The sequence below is a fragment of the Pinus tabuliformis genome, chromosome 2_2, assembly GCF_031772625.1.
Source record: "Pinus tabuliformis cultivar Carrire ecotype Pingquan chromosome 2_2, CPIR1, whole genome shotgun sequence".
Classification (NCBI taxonomy): Eukaryota; Viridiplantae; Streptophyta; class Pinopsida; order Pinales; family Pinaceae; genus Pinus; species Pinus tabuliformis.
In genome coordinates, this window is record NC_142300.1 from 778,991,795 (window position 1) to 779,012,436 (window position 20,642).

Genomic DNA, 20,642 nt, shown 5'->3' on the forward strand with positions numbered 1-20,642 from the left:
TTCCTTTACCCAATATAATCACATACATTCGCGCATCACATAAGAATTCTAAATGAAATCCATATACAATATAACAAGATGTGTTAACATGAATAAATACATAGAATTTGCAGAATAATTCTCTTTATTGAGGCAGTAAGGTCTTTTTTTCACTAGTTTTGTGTCTGGTTTTAGGGTGATATTCATGACAATTGTGGGGAACAAATCCTGATATTCGCAGAGCAATTTAGTGACCTTATCTACTGTTGTGTCATCCCAATAGTCCCCAATCTTTGCAAACTTAGGCTTTTCCTTAGTGCCAATGTTCTTCTGTCTAGTTTTGAGCATCTCTGTTATGTTAGGGTTCTCTAGTTGTGGTCCTTCAACTCCGCGGTGACCTTTAGTCTTTGGGATATTAGTCCTCCTTACGTCTTTGTCTTCTTCTTCCGCTGCTACATTTTAACACTCATGTACACGGCTTAGTTGGGTAATCCAATTGGGTTGAATCATATCTAGAGGATCCTGTGGTATCCTAAAGATGGTTGTTTTAACCTCTTGCAACACTTCATCGATAGATTCAAATCCATCCTCAAAACTGAACATCATAAAAAATCCTTGGTGCAAAACATCCCATTCTTCGATGCCATGATGGAGTTATATCTCCAAGTACCAATTCATTGGTATAACATCCAAGGTATGACAAAATAGATGGACCCACTCAGGTTGAGGCTTCACTTTATACACTTTCATCCATTTGGCCAAATGATCATGCAGATAATTTGTCCCATCATACTTTTCTGTTAGTCATACCTTCGGGTGGCCAAAGCATATCTTCATCATCCTTCTATATTCGTTCCATTCATCAAAATTGTCCTTGTGCATGCCCCACCATCTTCCAGGTGTAGAGTGCAGTATAATTCAATGCCTGGAAGTGATGCTTCTCGGGCACTTCCCTCTCGAATGCATCAAAAAAGTTTTCAACGTTAGTTAACCCATCATAGTGAGGCAAATTTATTACCTCTGATGATACACAACACAATGACTTGGTCATCATATTGTAGCACATCATAAATACTTCATGCAGGCGATTCTACCAGTGCTCCAGTTCTTCATCCAAATCTAATGTGCAGGAGCTCTGGCAGTCCCATGAAATACATCCATCTACTCTCGGATTCACCCAATCCTGATCACACACCATTATCTTATAGATATGGTCTAGATCTTCATCACTTTCATAATTGTGAAATGAATCAGTATAGCGCAGTCCTTCCATAGGGCCCAGTGGCACCACTACGCGAAGTGATTTATTCTCAAATATCATCTTTCACTTCTTCATATTGGTCACCCCATTAATGGCAGTGGCCCAATTGATCTATAGAATTTCGGGGTAGGAATTTTTGTCATTCACAATCTCTATCACTTCAAAATCCGCCATCGTGATCGCGCCTTCAATATCCACAGTTACTCCCTGCAATCTCCCCATTGGGATGATCTTTTTTTTTTATTTCCCATTCTTAAAATAATCGAAGACCACTGCAGCACAGGTCTCCCCATTCGCTTCCATGTTTGTTTAGGTAAATCGTTTGCGTTGGACCCCAGGTCCAAGATAACTTGGTCCATTTCGTATTCCCTATCTACGCAGTGAGTCTCATCTCACATCCAATCCTTGCCTTATGCTTATCAATCTTTATAACTACGTGTAGTTCATCAGTAGTGGTTTCCTTGCCAGCACACCTATTGATGAGTTCTTGTAGTGCCTTCACCACCTTGTTATCGTGTAGCAGTTTCATGCAAGTCTCTAAGAACATGGTAGTCATGGATGGGTCCATTTCCTTCATTCACTTCTCTTGAATTCTTGAGGTAGAGGTTGTAGAGCTATAAAAAAGGTCTCTTTCACCTCTAATTACCTCACATTAATATGTCAATCCGAGAACATTTTGTTATTTCAAAGAGTGTCTCAGTCTGACGCTATCATTTGTTAGAGTAATGCTAGTAGTACAGTGTTCAGAAATAAAAGAGTAAATGGACGATTGTCTACAGCTTAACCACTTCAAAAGATTAAATCATACATTCAAAAGACTAAGCAACTTATCAGTTAAGGGTTCGGTAGCAATAACCCATCCCTTTGGAAACTGATGGAAAAGAAAATTAGAGAACAGATCATGGATCTGGGGGCCGGACAGTAGATGCCAATGCTCACTACAGCCTAAGATCATTCTTAACACCAATAAATGGAACGACAGATAAGAAATGGAACAACAATTAATAAATCGAACAACAAATATAAAATGGAACAACAAATCCGAAATGGAATAGCAGCTAAGAAATAGAACAGCAACTACTCTCACAAGCAGTAACAATCTTAGTCTATCAGATCAAATGCATTAATCGTAATCTACAGGAATCAAACGGCGATCTTGCACTCTTAAGAATAACACACACCAATGGAACAACACTGATTACTGATAAATTATGGAACAACGCTTGAAAACCATATATGCACACAACACACTTAAATAGTAATCTGATCCAAGTATCAATCTCAGTTAAAAAGAATACGACTGCAACTCAAAATAGAACAGTATTGTTCATAAATCCATCAGTCGAAAAGAAAATAGCTTCCAAAATGAATTTTGTAACGTTAATAAACAAGTATACAACACAAAGGCTCTGTAATTGAACAATAACAATATTCTGTAAAGACTAGAAGTATTAGATCAACTCCTAAAAGAACATCAATATGATATAGAGTCAATACAATCGTTCTGTCTGTAGAAGCTTTAATGAATTAAACATAACATAGCATGTGATGTAAACTTATAAAACACACCAGATTACCAAATGACGTCGATAGGAAAACCACGCATAAACCAAACGTAATAATACAGGAGCAAGTGTCCTCCAGGGCCGGGCCCTTGGCCTCTAGGGGTACACCGCTTGAAGTTATTCCAGACTCAGAGATGAAATAATAACCAAGTTTTTATTAATGCATAGAACAGAATTACAAAAAACCAGTTCTTAGCGAGACTCGATTATCAAAGTTTTGATATTAAAGGAAATTACATAAAAGCATAACCGTTTCTAACTCTCTCCCGAGCTAACAGTGCTACCCCTTTTATAAGGGTGACGACGGAGATATCTAAGTGCAGAAATACATAAAACAGCAATTCCTCGGGATCAAGGATCTTGAGGGATTCGCGAAACTGTTAGTCCTTAGTCATTTTTTTTCTCTCCTGCTCCGAGCTGATATCTCCACCTCCTTTCCCGGGCTGATTCGCTTTGATTTGCTTTGCCTTGTTTGCATTCGGTCTCCCGTCAGAGGGACAACGGTTAACCCATCCTTGTCCTTTCCTTTGGAATGGCAACTTCTCGTTTTTCCTCCTTTCTACATAAGGAAATGAAAATTGTCAGTGTTTTCGTCTTGCATATTAATCTCACATGGTCTATTATAATTCTTTATCATTTTCGTAGTTCATGATGCAAAAGGTTTGTAAGTTTCAATGAAAAGACACTGAAATAATCATCAAAAGCATACCTTTTTTAGTACTCCACACACCCCCCTGCTTACCCTGTTTCATGCCCTCATGAAAACATTGTAGTTGACATGTAAGGTAGTGAGAGAATAGGCTGGAGATGGAATCTCATGTGGAGGCCTACAACCATGATGAGTAACTAGGTAGTGAAAGAAATGGCCTGTCTGACCCTTAGGCATCTCATACAGGGCTTGGTATCCGGGTGCAGGGTGCCAAATAATTGGACTCTGGAACCTATATCCTAACCAGGATAGCCCTGCCCTAAAACCGATTTCACCATAGAGGTGCAAGTGGTTGGTAGCTAATTTAAAATTTTCATACTTAAACGGTTCCCTGAGCTGGATATTCGGATTAGAGATTTGATACAGAAATTTAGCTTCATCAGTGGTAAGGCCTTTGATAGAGAAAAAGTATTCTAATCCCTATCGAATGAGTGCCTCATGCATGGGTCCTAATGCTTCAATTACACCTGGAGTCTTCACGAGGTTTCTATGTGCTCTCCACAACTATACTGGCTCCCTAGGCTTAGCCCTTACCCACAAATCTAATCCATTTTCTTGCCTTTGGAAAGTATTATAGGCTTTAAGCCATTTAATTTGATTAATCCCAAATGAAATGAATGCCTGCAATTGGATATCCCCAACAAAAGGGCCAGGGTTCAGCTCGATCTCCTAGTCTAATACAAGGTTATGTAAATAGAACTCACACAGTAGTCTCTGGACTTTTACCCCATAGTGCTTACAACAGTCTATAAAATCGTTGACAGTGTTAATTTGTATGGGAGCACCTGCTTTAAGAGCCTTTATTTTTAATTGCAAATACCGTTCCAGTAAAAACAAGGCATAATTCTTAGCAGGGGCTCTACATGCTAAGACGTCATTGTATAAAGAACACAAGGTATCCATATGCTTGATAACTATATCTAACCTACGAGTTACCTTCGTGACTTTCTCTTGTTCCCTTCGCCACCCTTTAAAGGCCTGGCTTTCGGATAGATTGATGTTTCTAAGCTGCTGCTATAGCTCTTCATACTTTTCGTGAGGGACCGTTTGCTCCCTAAGCTTTTCTGCTTCTTGCTGAGCTTGCTTCAAACCCTTTTGTAGGGTTACTATTTTTGGATCTCTTCTCCATGTGGCAGTGGAGGCCGGGAGTTTTACCTGAACTTTCATATTGCGTTGCTTTCGGTTCATAACACTTATCACTCCCGAAAGTGGTGCCTCCATCTGAATTTCCTTATCACGGGTCATCATCTCATCCATTTCTATCTTAACGTGGATATCAGTGCATTGATGTTCCTTTTCTAATGGAACAACAGTCTATTTCTCAGCATCATTTGGAATAGCAGCCTGGTTTTCGACAGGGTTTTGAATAGCAGGATGGATTCTGGCCCTCTGCCCCTTTGCCTTGAGGGGTTCTGCTGGAGTGGTCACATTTTTCCTTCCTGAAGTCCTTTTTACCCTTTGCCTTGCTTTTAGAATCCTAATCTGCCGGTGGAGCTGGACTATTAATCTTTGTTGTTCCTCTCGCAATTCTTTAATTTCAAAAATTTCCTTAGAAGGAACAGCAGGCTATTCACTGCGGCCTGGACTGTGACTAATTTTCGGATTTTCCTTCTAGGGTGTTTCTTCATTGTTCTACTCTGGCTGTTCCAGGGAAAGAACCCTAACTTGTTCTGTCATCTCTTGGGCGACTTCTCTTTCTGCCCCTGTTTCCTCCAGAATTTCTTCTGGTGTCTTTTGGTTAGGAACGGATTGTTCCTGTTCAACATCTCCTGTCATCTTTTCATCATGAACAGGCATATTTTCTTCTTCTGCATCCTTTGCATATGATTCTTCAGGTGCATTTTCCTCCTGGGGTTCCTTTTCGGCATGAAGGTCTGATGGACTGGAAGGTTGGCCATATTTGCCCATATTGGCCAAAACTTCAACCAATTCGTCTTCTCCCACTAGGTCCTGCAATGGGCTACCTTCCTGCTATTCCATTTCCTCCTCCTTCTTGGATTTCCCAGCTTCTTCTTCCTTATCTTCTTCAGTTTCAGTTTCTTTTTCTCCTTCTTCTTCAGATTGTTCGACTTCTTCTTCGTTTTCTTCTTCTTCTTTAGATTGCTCGACCTCTTCTTCTTTTTCTTCTTCCTCTTCAAATTTCTCGGCCTCTTCTTCTTTTTCTTCTTGCACTCATTTTTCATCGTCCTCCCCTTCTGGCCATGAGGGTTGCTCATCTTCAATTTCTACCGGCTGGCTGGTGTTTTCCTGGGACTTCTCTAGCCTCCCTCGTAGTTGTGCTAGCCAGACCGATTTCCTGCGTTTTTCTGGCCGTTCGGGTGTACCGATGGCATGTTTACACTTTGCCAATTCCCTGCATTTTTCTGGATTCTCGGGTGTACCAGTGGCATGTTTACGCTTTGCCAATTCCCTACGTTTTTCTGGACGCTCGGGTGTACTGGTGGCATGTTTACATTTTGGGGATGGTGCGGTCAATCCCCCATTTATCATGGCAATTAGCTCTTCCCAGCTGCTCTGTTGCTGGGTGAGGCTATGGCTGACAATTAACTGAATCAACCCATGATGACTAACAACTGACTCTACATGCTATGCCTTTTTTATGCTCTGTGCAACGTCATGAAGTAACGAATTCAAAAATGCAGGTAAATTTACAGAGCATTTTTGCTTTAGTACAGCTAAGAGTTTATGATGTCATGGTCTTACCACGTCTTTTCTGCCTTCACAGATGATGTAGCTTTAAATGGTCTTTGCCAATTCTACCCATGCCTCTCCTAGTGCTGCTGGAAAAACTCCCTTTCCTCTAATTTCCAGGCTTTGGCCTTCATCCTGGAAGATTTCTATAACCTTCTGCAACCTTTCCTTTTCTAACGTCCATACAGGTCCAGTGGCTGGTAGTTCTGAGACTTCTGTGATTATGTCATCAGTAACTGCTATCTGTCTCCCCCTCACTGTGGAGTAATCCTCTTGCAAATTCTGCAAGAATTCAATTGCCACAGTCTCGTTAAACTCCTGCAAGCGGTTGAGATAAGTCAACCACCCTGCTCTTGCTAGGATTTCCCGAGCAGCAACAGAGATTGTTAACACCTGCGGTTCTCTCTGAATCAATATTCCTCCCATGGTTTCACTGTAAACTCTTAATGGAACGGTAGTTGTTCTTGTTGTTGAAACACAAAGAGGCTGACAGACACAAGACATGTTCAAAATCTAATGCTGCAGAATATACAATAGGAATGGCTTATGAACAACAAGTCATGTAGAAAAAATAAAAATAGTATGTCGTTGAGCCGTGCCATACCCTAGTACACAACTTCCTAAATAGTGGGCTGACACGTAACCCAGGGAATGATGAGGTTAACATCCCCCCCCCCTGCAATGTGATAGGTTGTCCCAACCGTCAAATAAAGGAGCAGCGCCCGTTATGAAGCAGAGTCATAAAGGAACAGCGTATGGCAATATGTCGTGTTTACAAAAGCAACAAATTATCGAAATCGAGGCATGGAGTTGGATCGCTTAATAGATAAGAGGCTGTTGTGATATGATGGAAGGTTGGGAGGATAGGACATATGCTGTACATTCCAAGTCTGATGCGGTCATTGTCAACTGCTCTGCCATGATTGGTGATAATATATTTACATGCATTATATGATTCAGGAAATAATATATGATTAATTAATAAGGTATAAGAAATAGAAGGGTGCTAGTAACTTACCTATTGGTGCAAATAATGTGACTTCAATACCATTAACAGTGCCCTGCTTCCGACAGGTGTCCATAACCTTGGCGGAGTTGTTTATTTCACCCATGGAACCATGATCATTTGTGTATGCTTAGGAAATGTTGTGTGATGTCAAAATGTAGGCCATTATGCTGGCTTGGTGACTAGTTAACCATAATGCCATTCACGAGGAAGGAGCGAAAAGTGGGCAGGCCGGCTCGTGATGAGACCTCCTGTTCCAATGGTTGTTTATTTGATATACATTTTGGACCATATCCCTGGTGTGGTGGCCATAGTGGGAATGCCACTTCGCTTTCATCCTCATGATCATGGTAGGCTGGCTCTTGATGAGACCCCCTATCCTGCATTTGACAACTTATAAGTCATGTTTGCTCTTTTTTCTTTGTTTTTCATAAAGTACTTTCCCTTATTTATACACAAAGGGTGGTTCAACACTCCTTAAGAGTAGGAATGGTGGAAGAAGTCTTAACATCTCAGTAGGAAGATACAAACCCTTTGCTCTTATTCCTAAATAATTTTCAAAGAGGATTAAAAGGGATCATCATGATAAAGATAACCAATCAGAGCAGAATTAGTAGAACAATGGCAGCAAAAGATGATAAATAAGCATGTCCTTCCTTCTGTCCTCTTACCAATTCAGAGCAATTTCTTATAAAGATAGCGATTTATGATTGACTGATTCCAGTATGTTGTGATTTTGTATCCATTGGATAAGTGCATAGCTGTATTCTAGAAGACTTGAAAGAACAGGAGCAATAAGCATCCTCAATTTAGAACAGCAAAAGGAACAAGTTGTTTCTCAAGGAGAGCAAAAGCATGCAAGGGACAACAAAAGAGCACAAATGTTGTTCCTTTGGAAAAGGAACAACAGAAAATGCAAATGTCATTCCTTTGAAAAGGGAACAAAAAATATGGAAAGTGATACTCCTTTGGAAAAGGAACAACAGAATACAGGTGTTGTTCCTTTGGAAAAAGAACAGCAAAAATCGAAAATGTTGTTCCTTTGGGAAAAGGAACAACAGAAATCAAAAATGTTGTTCCTTTGGAAAAGGAACAACAAAACAAACAAAAATGTTGTTCCTTTGGAAAAGGAACAACATAAATAAAAAATGATGTTCCTTTGTAAAAGGAACAACAAAACAAGCAAAAATGTCGTTCCTTTGGAAAAGGAACAACAGAAATAAAAAATGTTGTTCCTTTTCCAAAAGGAACAGCAAAACAAGCAAAAATGTCGTTCCTTTGGAAAAAGAATAGCAGAAATAAAAAATGTTGTTCCTTCAAAACAAAAAGATAAAAACGAAATTACAACAAAAGGATGGCTGATCCAAAGGGGGCTGCTCTTTTGAAAAAGGAATGTCCAGAAGAAAAAGTTGTTCTTTTGAAAAAAAGGATCAGCAAAAATAATAGCAGCAAAACGTTGATTCAAAAATATGTACAGAAATTATTCAAGAAAAGGAATTATGTACAAACTATATATATATAAAAAAAATTCCTTAATGAATTATAGGTGAGGAAGACTTATCTTCTACCCCAAAAATATCTATATCAGTGTCTCGACGTAGCTACTGGCAGAAGGACTCCCGAGTAAGCGGTTTGCGATAGAGACGAACCCGGTGGCCATTTGCCTTGAAGGCATATCCAGAACCGTCAATCGTGATTAGAGTAAGGGTCCCATTGTCATGTACCTTCTGGATTTCGCATGGTCCCAACCAACAAGTCTGGAGTTTCCTGGGGAAGTCCTGAAACCTGGAGTCGTACAAAAGAGCCCAGTCTCTTTCGTGGAAGACTTTATTTTTAATGAGAGCATCATGCCATTTAGCTCGCTGCTGTTGGATCAGGGTAGTGTTTCGAAGTGCAGAGAGCCTAATTTCGTCTAGCTCATTGATCTGTTGCAATCGATTAATCTGTGCCTCGGTTAAATCTAAGCCAACTTCCTATGTTGTTCGTAATGTTTGGATTTCGAATTCTATGGGGAAAATGGGTTGTTTTCCAAACACTAATTGATAAGGTGAGTAACTAGTGGTGCTTCTCCATGTTGTTCTGTAAACCCATAGTGCTTCAGGTAGTCTGGCAGCCCAATCACGTCTATGTGACGCAATGGTTTTTGTTAGGATTGCTTCTATTATTTTATTGCTACTTTCTACTTGCCCATTTGCATGTGGGTGGTATGGAGTAGTGATTTTATGCTGGACATGATAGTTTTTGAGTGTTGCGGCTATTCTGTTCCCAGCAAACTGTGGTCCACCGTCTGTAATTATTTCTCTTGGAAGGCCATAACATACAAATAGATGGAATAGGAACTGTATGACAGAGTCCTCTGTAGCTCTTGGAAATGCCTCTACTTCAACCCACTTGGTGACACATTCTGTTGCCACCAAAATATATGTTTTCTAGTTTGATGATGGGTTAATTGGTCCAACGAAATCAAGAGCCCATCGCTCGAATGGTTCTATGACTAGCTGTGGTTTTAGAGGCATCTCATCAGACTGACCAGGGCGTCCTACTCTCTGGCAACTGTCACAGGCTTGGATAAATTTCTTTGCATCTTTGAAAATCATGGGCCAATAATACCTTGTCTGCAACACTTTATGTCCAATTCTGTGATCGGCAAAATGTCCACCACATGGTCCATCATGCCAGGCTTTTAAAATGTCAAAGATTTCATCTTCTCGAATGCATCTTCTGATATGCATGTCTGCCCCTGTATGGAACAAATAGCCCCCAATCCAAGAAAATCGAGCACTCCGCTGAACAATCTGTTTCCGCTCATTAGGGGTTAGATGCTTCGGTAATTTACCCACTGCTAGATAATTGGCAACATCAGCATACGAGGGTGTTTGAACAGCCACAGCAAACAAATGCTCGTCTAGAAATTGGTCTTCAACTACTGCTGCATCGATTGGCTTTGGAATTCTTGAGAGAAAATTGGCTATAGGATTTTCTTTGCCAGGTCGACCATTGATTGTAGTGTCAAATTCCTGTAATAAAATCAGCCATCTAGTTATTCTGCCATTTGTGACAGGCTTATTTGCTAGATATTTTATGGCAGAATGATCTGTATACAAGATAATAGGATATCCAGTAATGTAATGTCTAAACTTATTGATAGCATGTATTATAGCTAGAAATTCTTTTTCAGTAACAGTATAGTTTAATTCAGCAGGGGATAAATTTTTGTTGATGTAATAAATTGCATATGGTTTTTTATTCTCTTCCTGCCCAACGACTGCTCCAATGGTTGTATCTGAGGCATCAGATGATATCTGAAATGGAAAATCCCAATTTGGTCCTCGAAGGACTGGGGCTGTGGACACAAGCTTCTTCAGATCCTTGAAAGCACGTTCACATTTTTCTGTCCAAATAAATCAACGTTACCAGTTAGTGCATACAGAGGTGCAGTAATGTGCAAATAATGTTCTATAAATCTCCTATAATAACCAGAAAATCCAAGAAAACTGCATACCTCCGTTTGAGTAGTAGGAGTGGGGATAAGCAAAATTATTTGGATTTTGGCTGGGTCTACCTAAATTCTAGCTGCTGAAATATAATGTCCTAAGATAAGTCCTTCAGTCATCATCATATAGCATTTTTCGTGGCTTAAAGAAAGCCTGGTAGCAATGCAGCGTTGTAGGACTTTTTCTAGGGTATCTAATGCTAGATCGAAAACATCTATGTATGGTGTAAGTCATCCATGTATACTTCAAGTCCTCCATTTATTAAATCTGCAAAAATGCTAAGGATAGCCCTTTGGAATGTGGTAGGAGCATTGCATAATCCAAAAGGTAGAACTCGGTAGGCAATTGTTCCCCAAGGACAAGTAAGAGTAATTTTGTCTTGATCTTCAGGGGCAATCTGAATTTGATTGTATCCACTAAAGCCATCCAGGAAAGAAAAGAATTTATTTCCTGCCAAAGTGTCTAACACTTGGTCGATGAATGGGAGAGGGAAGTGGTCTTTTTGTGTTGCTTTATTTAGCTCTTTGTAGTCCACATAGATTCTCCATTTCCCATTCTTTTTTGGTACCACCACAGGCAGAGAGACCCATTTACTATCAGAGATAGGGTAGATAAAATTAACATCTAAAAGTTTTTGAAGTTCAGCTTTTACCACATCTTTTAGATGAGGATTTAGTCTCCTCTAAGGTTGATGAACAGGTCTCGCATCTTTTCCTATATAAATGTGGTGTGTACATAATTGGGGGTCAATTCCTTTCATATCAGGGTAGTCCCATGCAAATGCTTCTTTATATTTCCTTAACAAATGGATGAGCTTCATTTCCTGCTCGGGTGTGAGGTTGGCATTAATATTTAAGGTTTTACCCGGTTCAATTTCCACAATTTTACTATTTGCAACAGAAGTAACAGGTATTGTTTGATCATGCATATCTTTCAGAGGATCTTCTTCTAATTCATTATCAAATGTTGCTTCTATCATATGACATTGTGTGCAGGATCTGGATTCAGTTTGACTAATGAAATTATTAATGGCATCTTCTTCTGTTTGGTCTTTCAAATCATGTGCCTCTTGTATAGTTAATGCAGATCTAATGTTATCAGTAAGGTATGATACAGGGTGCTCATTAGTTTTGATTATTGTGACACTTGGTTGCGCTGGAGGTTATAGAACTAAGTTCTTGATATTTGGTCCTCTGGTTATGGTCATATTTCCTTGCTAGTAGCCAATATAAGCATTGGCAATGGCAAGCCAAGGTCTACCTAAAATAAATGGATGTCCATCAAGTCGAGTTTTGGGATTTATTATCAGGAAATCGGTTGGATATTCCCAGGAATCAATAGAGACCATGACATCATGCAGTGTACCCTCCGGCCTAACCACAGATCAGTCAGCCAATTCTAGCAGGGTAGAGGTGGGTTCTATAGATGTAATGCCTAGCTTTTGGCAAGTATTGGTTGTTAAGATATTAATTGCAGCTCCTAGATCAACTAAGGCATTGGAGAAGGTCTGACCATAAATTTGGACAGTTACAATTGGATTTCCTGGGTCTTCATATTTAATGGGTGTTTCTTTTCCTGATAGTAAGTCAGATAGAGTGCCGACGACTTGGACTCTTGGATTATTTTTTATATTCCTCCTTGGTTTCTTTATGCACAATTCTTTGATAGTTTTTGCATATATCAGGATGTATTGAATGGCTTGGAGGAATGGAATTTTTATGTACAGATTTTGTAATTCTCCTAGAATGTCAAAATTAGGATATTGTATAGGTTGAGGTATGACTAATCGTTCTGGGAATGGGGGAGAGGATGTGGTTTCTTGATTATGAGTTTGTTGTTTATTCACATCCTCTTGTTGTGACAGATGTTCTCTGGGTAACTAATTTTCAACCTGAATTGTCTTATCTCCCTCAGTTTCAATAATACGCCCAGATCTTAACTGAAGATCATTACACTCCCTTAGATCGGCTCCTATTTCTGGTGTTTCTATGATTTGGACAGATTGGACCGGTCTATTATTTGGATTGGGGTTGGGTTGGGTTGGGAGTTGCGGTCTCAGATTAGATTGGGGATTTTGTTGTAAGGCTGGCCGTGTAGGTTGAGGGAGCGGAATGGTTCCTACCGGCTGATGCATCGGTCTCTGCCAATTTGTCTGCCAGGCTGAACTTTGTGAAGTAGGGGGAGTCCATTGTGGTGGATATGAGTTACTTTGCCAATATGGTGGGGTATAAGGAAGATTCGGCCAGCCAGATTGGCTTGCCTGATTCAACCACGAGTTTGAGGAAGGAAACGAATGCAGTGACCAGTTTGGAAATGGGGATTGGGATTGACTTTGCCACATATTGTATTATTGAGCATTATACTGCGGAGGCTGAAAAGAAGAAGTTGGTTCTGGAAACATACCAGATTGTCTCGCTGCCACTGACGGTGTTGGTTGAGAAAATACACTGATTCTGGCTCTTCTTCTACTTCCTTATATACTGCTTTCAATCCAGGGAGTGAGGGACAACTCTCCGTCAGGTGATCTTTTGTACAGATGGCGCATGTTTGGACTGCATCTAGTGGACACTCCTTATTGTTGGCTACTTGAATTGTTTATTGATTAAATAGTCAGAGTACCACATTAATTTGTCAACCCGGGAAAGTCCTTTTATTTCAAAGGTGACCTCGTACTGTATGTACTTAATTCTAAAAGAATTAAAAGTTGTAGTATACACAATCCTATCTTCTGTCAACTCCTTACTCTATGTTACAGTGATTAAAATATATTGTAGAGATGAAATGAAAGAAGTTAACTAAGAATACAAATCTGCAAAGAAAAATAATGGCTGCTCTGTTAGCAGAGGATCAGGACCCTATCCTCAGGGTAAGGATGTTCAGCACCTGCCCCTGTAACCAAATTTCAAACACATACTGCAATTTCTAATCACCGGTGAAGTATTAACAAAACAGAGTATCAGCAAAAGAAAATTATCAGAGGTAGTGCTACAGAATCCAAACAGAGTATCAGCAAAAGAGATAATGCTACAGAATTCAAACACACTCACACACTAACAGAAAATAAATGGGTGAATCTTGTGAAGAAGGTGGGCCCTATCCTTCTCACAAGATTCCCCAGAACACAGACGCTGGATTAGATGTTCAGAACAACTTTTTATTCATCTGCCAAAATGTCCAGTTACAATGAAGATTCAGACTTGTTTTTTTTCAAAATTTCCCTTACAACTGGTTTTTTTCCCCCCCTTCTAATGTAGATGTCTCCTCTTTATAGAGGAGACATCTATTACAATAGACCGTCATGGTTCATTCAGTTTAACCTTTTTGTCAAAAATAAGAAATCCATCCTTGTTACAGGATGTTGTTACAACAATGTGACGGTGTATTCTTTCCTGGGTCTCTTACTGTTACACAGCTGGTAAACAATCCTCAACCATCTTCTTGGAATCCTCGTACTATCTGCCAGCCACCTTTGCCGCTTCACCATTGTTGCTGATTTAGTAAACTCATGTTGTTCCTGGTGTTTCGGCAACTGTGACTGTGTTTTACCCTTTCTGGACAGTTGTTGATCGTGCTGTATCAGCATGGAACTCTGCCGATCTTCTGATAGTTGTTGTTTGTCATTTCCGGTATTCCAGTTGTTGCAAAATAACGTTTTCCCTGCTTTAGATAGTTGCTGTTTCCGGTGTTGCAGCAACTGCGTAGTTGCTGTTTCTAGTGTTGCAGCAACTATGAACTATAATTTCTGCAGACTTTAGACAGTTCGACGGTTACTTAGCAACTTGGTTAACTTTTCCAAAGATTAATTATAAAGATAACATGAATATGTAATGAATGATTAAACATATAGTAATGAGGAGAGTTGCTTCATACCTTGGAATGATTAGGTCATTATATAATCAAAAGCTTTCAACTTATGGACTGAAGAGGGTAATATTATAGCAAAAATACAAGGTCAAAAGTGGTCAATTCGGAGTCCTAACATCCCCCCCAACTGAAAGGGTTGCATGTCCTCATGCAATGCTTACTCTGAATCTGAGTCGAAGTACTGGGATGAACAGTGTAAATTACTGATACAGTAGCTATGGAAAGTGTTATCAAACCTGTCTCTGAACCCACAGACACTCTCTAGTTGCCTCCATGCTGCCACCTCTTCCTTTTTGGACGATCCAAACTGACCCTTGTATTGCTGACCAGATAACCATAAGAGGGGAAATTTAAATCTGTAGCCAATCCATTTCTCAGCACATTGTTCCATACATCTAGAATAGTAAGGTACCCTTGAAATTGCTACCTGTAGATTAGAAGGATTGTAGGGATGATACTCCTGGCTTTCCTTGGGACAATTTTCCCAGAATAGGTTGTTGGCTTTAATAGCCAAAGGTGCCTTTGTTTTCACATAGTGTTGGCAATCTCGCAAGACCACTGCTTGTAGTTGCCTAATGTGATCAGTCATTCCAGGTTCACTTAACATTCTTTGGTGTTGTGCAATGAAAGTAGCTGCATTTTGGGGTTCATCCCTAATCCAAAGGAGGCAGTTTTGTTCATTGTGTTGTGCTGAGATGAAAGCATTTTGCCAAGTGAGTTGGCTGGCTAGAAAGGAAATGAAAGCTCTAAGTTGTATGTCACCAACAAGAGGGAGTATATTCTTTTTTCTGTCTTAAAACATAGCTTCGTTGTGGAGATAAAGCTCACACAACAAATTCTGATCATTCTTGGGTGCTATTGCAAACGTTTCAATAAATTGTTCTGATGTAATCACCTGATGAGGTCTGCCATCTCTAACTGCCTTTATCTGTAAGAATGTTAGTCGTTCCCTCAAAAATGTTGCACAGTTGAAGGAAGGTTTTCTTGTAGCAAGTATTGTTTGAACCAAATCAAAGATCTGGGACAGTTTGGCTTTTAGTTCCTTAATTTCTTTGTACTGAGCTCTAGACTACTCAAGTGCTTCCCAATTCTTATATGCATAATTGAACCAAATTCCCTTTTGCTGTTGGAATGCTTTTCCTTGTGACAGCTCATATTCTTTCCACCATATTCCCTTTAATTCCTGAAAACTAGCGGTCTCTATGCATGCATCACTGACAGAGGGAGATTCAGTTTGTGTAAAGGCATCAACAAGAATTTTTTGTTCTGTGATAATTGGAGTAGGCCGGGGTGGTTCGATGTCTTCTTCTCCATTTTCTGCTGATTCCTATGTAACAGCCAATGCTTCTTCTTCTTGATCCATAATAGTTAGGGTATGCCGGGGTGATTTTATGTCTTCTTCTCCATTTCCTGCTGATTCCTGTGTAACAGCCAATGCTTCTTCTTTTTCTTGTTCTGTAATTTTTGGGGAGCCTGCTGGTTCTTGTGTTACAACAAGTTCTTCTTCTTCTTTCTTTACACTTTTTGGAGATCCTGCTGGTTCTTGTGTTACAGCAAGTTCTTCTTCTTCTTTCTTTACACTTTTTGGAGATCCTGCTGGTTCTTGTGTTACAACAGGTTGCTCTGTTTCCACCTGCACTGTTTTTGGAGAGCCTGTTGGTTCTTGTGTTGCAGCAGGTTGCTCTGTTTCCCCCTGCACAGTTTTTGGAGAGCCTGCTGGTTCTTGTGTTGCAGCAGGTTGTTCTATATCAGCAGAGGGTTGTGGTGGTTCTGTTTTTGCTTCTGCCATTTGTGTAACAACAGGTTCTTTCATTTCAACTACAACAGCAGAAGGTTTTGGAATGACTCTAGTCACTGGTACTGCAACTATCTCGTATCCTGCTTCAGTGTAGAGCTCACCACACTCGACGCACATATACTCACTCTCTTTACTCCTCTCCACTGCAGATGCTACCTATGCTAAAATGTGCAGGTTGCTCTCATTTTGATAAGCTTCCTTGACCCTTATTATTTCCTCCTAATAATCTTGAATTTGGGATTTCAGAAATTCAATTTCTTCCTGCAGGGTAGATATGGTAGGCTGAGCTTGTCGAACTGCAGGTTCCAGTGGAGGCAGAGGTTGTGTTTCAGCATTCATTTTAACATTTATACCCCCAACAGGTGGTTCTTGTGTGTCATATGGTGGGGTAGTGGCCGTTTCTTGTGTTGCAGTCACTTGATCAATATTACCTTGGGTGTCGGCAGCTGGTCCTTGTGTGACAGTTGCCTCAAAAGATAATGTCATGAAACTGTGAACACTCTGCATCTCAGCCCCAGAGGGTGAGGAAGGGGAGTGTTCAGGGCTGGTGGGAGTACGGGTTCTTAACAAGATGGGTGGAGAGCTAGGGAGAGTGGGGCTAGGGGATTTAGCTGTTACAGACGACCGAGTCCTTTTCTTGGGTAGAGAAGCAAGGAATTCAGATATTTTTCTTTTTCAGCTGGCTTTCTTTAAAATAGCGGTAGTGTCGGAAATAGCAGCTGCCTTGACCGAAGCCCTAGTTCTTCTTCTTTTCGATGGGGTTTCATTTTTCTGCTGCTTCTTTCATTTGAGAAGGGTAATAGGGATATTATCATCAGAGTCGTCGGTAGAAATACCAAGTATGGGAGTGGATGGGTCGGTTTTATTGGGGGATGGGGTTGTTTGCATGGGTATTTCTACTGCTGATTGTACATTTTCAGCAATTTGCGGGGGAGTTTCTTGGGGTATTTGCTCTGAAGTATCCTCTGTTTGCTGAGGAATTTCTCGGGGTATTTGCTCTGAAGTATCCTCTATTTGCTGAGGAATTTCTTCATCCTGCTGAGGTATGTCCTCAACTTGATGAGGGATTTCCTCTTCCTGATGAGGAATTTCCTGCTCTGGCTGAGGGATTTCTTCCTCTTGGTGGGGATTAATGAGGGGAGGGGGGTTATTCAAGGCAAGGCCTTTATTTATCAATAATTGAGCTAGACGGTGGTGTTTCAAGGAATGAAGCGGATGCTTTGCGTTGAAAGTATAACGTGACATATTTTTAAGACATCCCAATAGATAGTATGGCATATTTATCAATTGACCATGCCTCAAGTGATTCAACAAGACGAAATCGTGCTGGTAAATTACCTGGTACCGGCCTTCGCACGTCAGGTATTGCTTTACAAACTCAGCAACTTTCGACCATGGTTGAGGCAGTGAATGAAGTGCTACGCCTCTGCCCTTGGGTTCCACCTGCTCACCCGGTTGAAGAAAATCCTGCTGCGCGTTGAGGATCAGGTGCTTCCTACTGAACCAGCGCATGCCATTAGCTGGTAGCCCAGTAGCTTGGGCTATGACTTCCTCTGTGACTGGAATTTGTACTCCCTGAACAACGGAAAACCCCTCTATTAAATTGCATGCAAACTGAAGGACTTGTTGTGCGTCGAAATCTGGAAGTCTCCTAAAATAATCTATCCATCCTGCTTGCAGGAAGATTTGGTAGGCCTCGGGATAGAGCTCAAGAAGTGTTGTTGTACTAGGTTCGTATGTGATGAGATTTCCTCCCATAGCTGCTGTTTCAGTGAGAATTCTCAGTACAGAGCCGAGTTTCCGAGTTCAGTCCAGAGTAAATCGTTGCAAATGGTAACATGACACGATGAGGTGACTTTTACATATTACCGGGAGAGTTAAGGGTAGCGATAGTTGGCATGCTATAGAATTATGACAGCGCTTTGGTAATCCCCCCCCCAAAGCTACGACTAAGTGATATGATTGGAAGTACGATTATTCGGTAGTCCTATCAACATCTCCACATTAACTATTATTTAATATCCATACATAATCATGTGTACCTTTATATTTTACCTTTTTAGTTGCTGCGTCGAAAAGTCTTGTCTTGTCTTTTGCTGGATTAATAATGATTAAAGCGGGTCTAAAAGTGTGAGAATACCGGCGGTTTTTATTACTGACGAGAAGTAATAGTGGAGGATTGTAATCATCATAGTGTATGGCTGGTTCTTTTGGTAGGAAATGGTATATTTTATGCAAATAATAATTCATTTCTTGGGGACTGAAGTGGAGAAACTGGTGCTTTTTTAGTATAAATGAGAGAAATACTTGAAAAAGGTATTACGACATCGAAAAGTGGTGTTGCAGCAATGAGAGTTGGTGTTGCAGCAAGGGGGAATGATGAAAGACTGATTTATGGTCCAACAAAACGTTCCCAAGTCCGCAAAGTGAAGTTTTTGTTCTCAGCCATTTTCCAAAACTAAGATCTGCAAAATAATGTATTGTAATATGGAAACCCTTTGGCAGGGATTATTAGTTGAAAAGAATATCTAATCTAAAAATAAATAAATGAACAGAAATTTAAGTGCTTTGAGGGACAACAAGTTCCCCCAAGATATCATATTGTATATCTTCCATGCAAGTAGTTTTAAAATCTTCTTTAGAAACAGGCCGCTGATACAAATGGAGTCGATACCCATTCACTAGTAGTGGAGTTCTGCTATCATCAATCGTTAAAAGTCTGACTGTCCCATTTGGAAAAACAACATCTACTTCATACGGCCCTAACCACCTTGTTCTTAACTTACCTTGGAAATTCTCAAAACGGGAGTCATAGAGTAGAGCCCAGTTACCTTTCTGGAACTGCTTTTGCTTGATGGTTCTGTCATGCCACCTACTTCTTTATTGTTGTATCATGGTTGTTTGATGGATGGCATCCAGTCTCTTCTCGTCCAATTCTTGAAGCTGCTGCAACCTGGCTGTCTGTGCATCAGTCAAGTCAAGGTTAACAGCTGAAGCAGTTCTTAAAGTTTTGATTTCAAACTCTACAGGGAAAACAACATTTTTTCCAAAGACTAATTCATAGGGTGAAAACCCCGTAGTATTTCTCCAAGTAGTTCTATAGGCCCATAATGCCTCAGGAAACCTTTGAAACCAGTCCCTTCTATTCTCCTTTATTGTTTTTGTCAAGATGGCTTCTATGACTTTATGGTGCTTTCTACCTACCCATTTGCCTGGGGGTGATAAGGTGTAGTCATTTTGTGCTTAATATGATATTTCTGAAGTGTATCCTTGAAGCCATGAGAGTTGAAAGGAGGTCCTCCATCCGTGACTAGTTCTCTAGGAAATCCAAACCTAACAAAGATCTCTTCAAATAAAAATGTTAGTACTGATTCTTCATTAGCTTTAAGGAGTGCCTTAGCTTCTACCCATTTAGTCATAGAATCTGTGCACACTAGTATGTACACTCTTTGATTGGATGGGGGATTAATGGGACCTATAAAATCTAATGCCCATCTCTCAAAAGGTTCGAGAATTACCTGGGGTTTGAGTGGCATTTCATCCCTGTGATTAGCCTGGCCCATTCTTTGACAGCTATCACAGGCCTTCACATATTTCTTTGCATCTTTGAAGAGTGAGGGCCAATAATAACCCATTCTGAGTACCTTGTGTGCTGTTCTTTTATCTGCAAAATTCCCTCCGCAAGGGTCATCGTGAAAACCTTTTAACACATCATAAATTTCATCTTCACCAATGCATCTCCGGATTTCTTGATCGAGTCCTGTGTGGAAGAGACACCCGCTTATCCAGCTGTACCTAGCACTTTACTGAATGCTCTTTCTTTTTTCCCTGTGTGATAGGTGCGATGGTAATTTTCCTGCAACTAAATAGTTGGCAATGTCTGCATACCAAGGTGAGTGAGCAGATACTGCAAATAAATATTCATGGGGAAAAGAATCATCTACTGGAATGTTTTCATCAGTTTTTAATCGAGAAAGCAAATCAGCAACTACATTTTCTTTTCCTGGCCTGTCTACAATTGTGATGTCAAATTCTTGTAATAATAATAGCCATCTAGTAACTCGAGCATTTGTAACTGATTTATTCATTAGATATTTAATGGCCGAGTGATCAGTATGCACAAAAGTAATATAGCCAGTAATATAATGTCGAAACTTATTGATAGCATAAATGACTGCTAAGAATTCCTTCTCAGTGACTGTATAATTCAATTCAGCTGGTGTCATATTCTTACTGATAAAATAAATAGCATAGGGAAGACTATTTTCTTCTTGG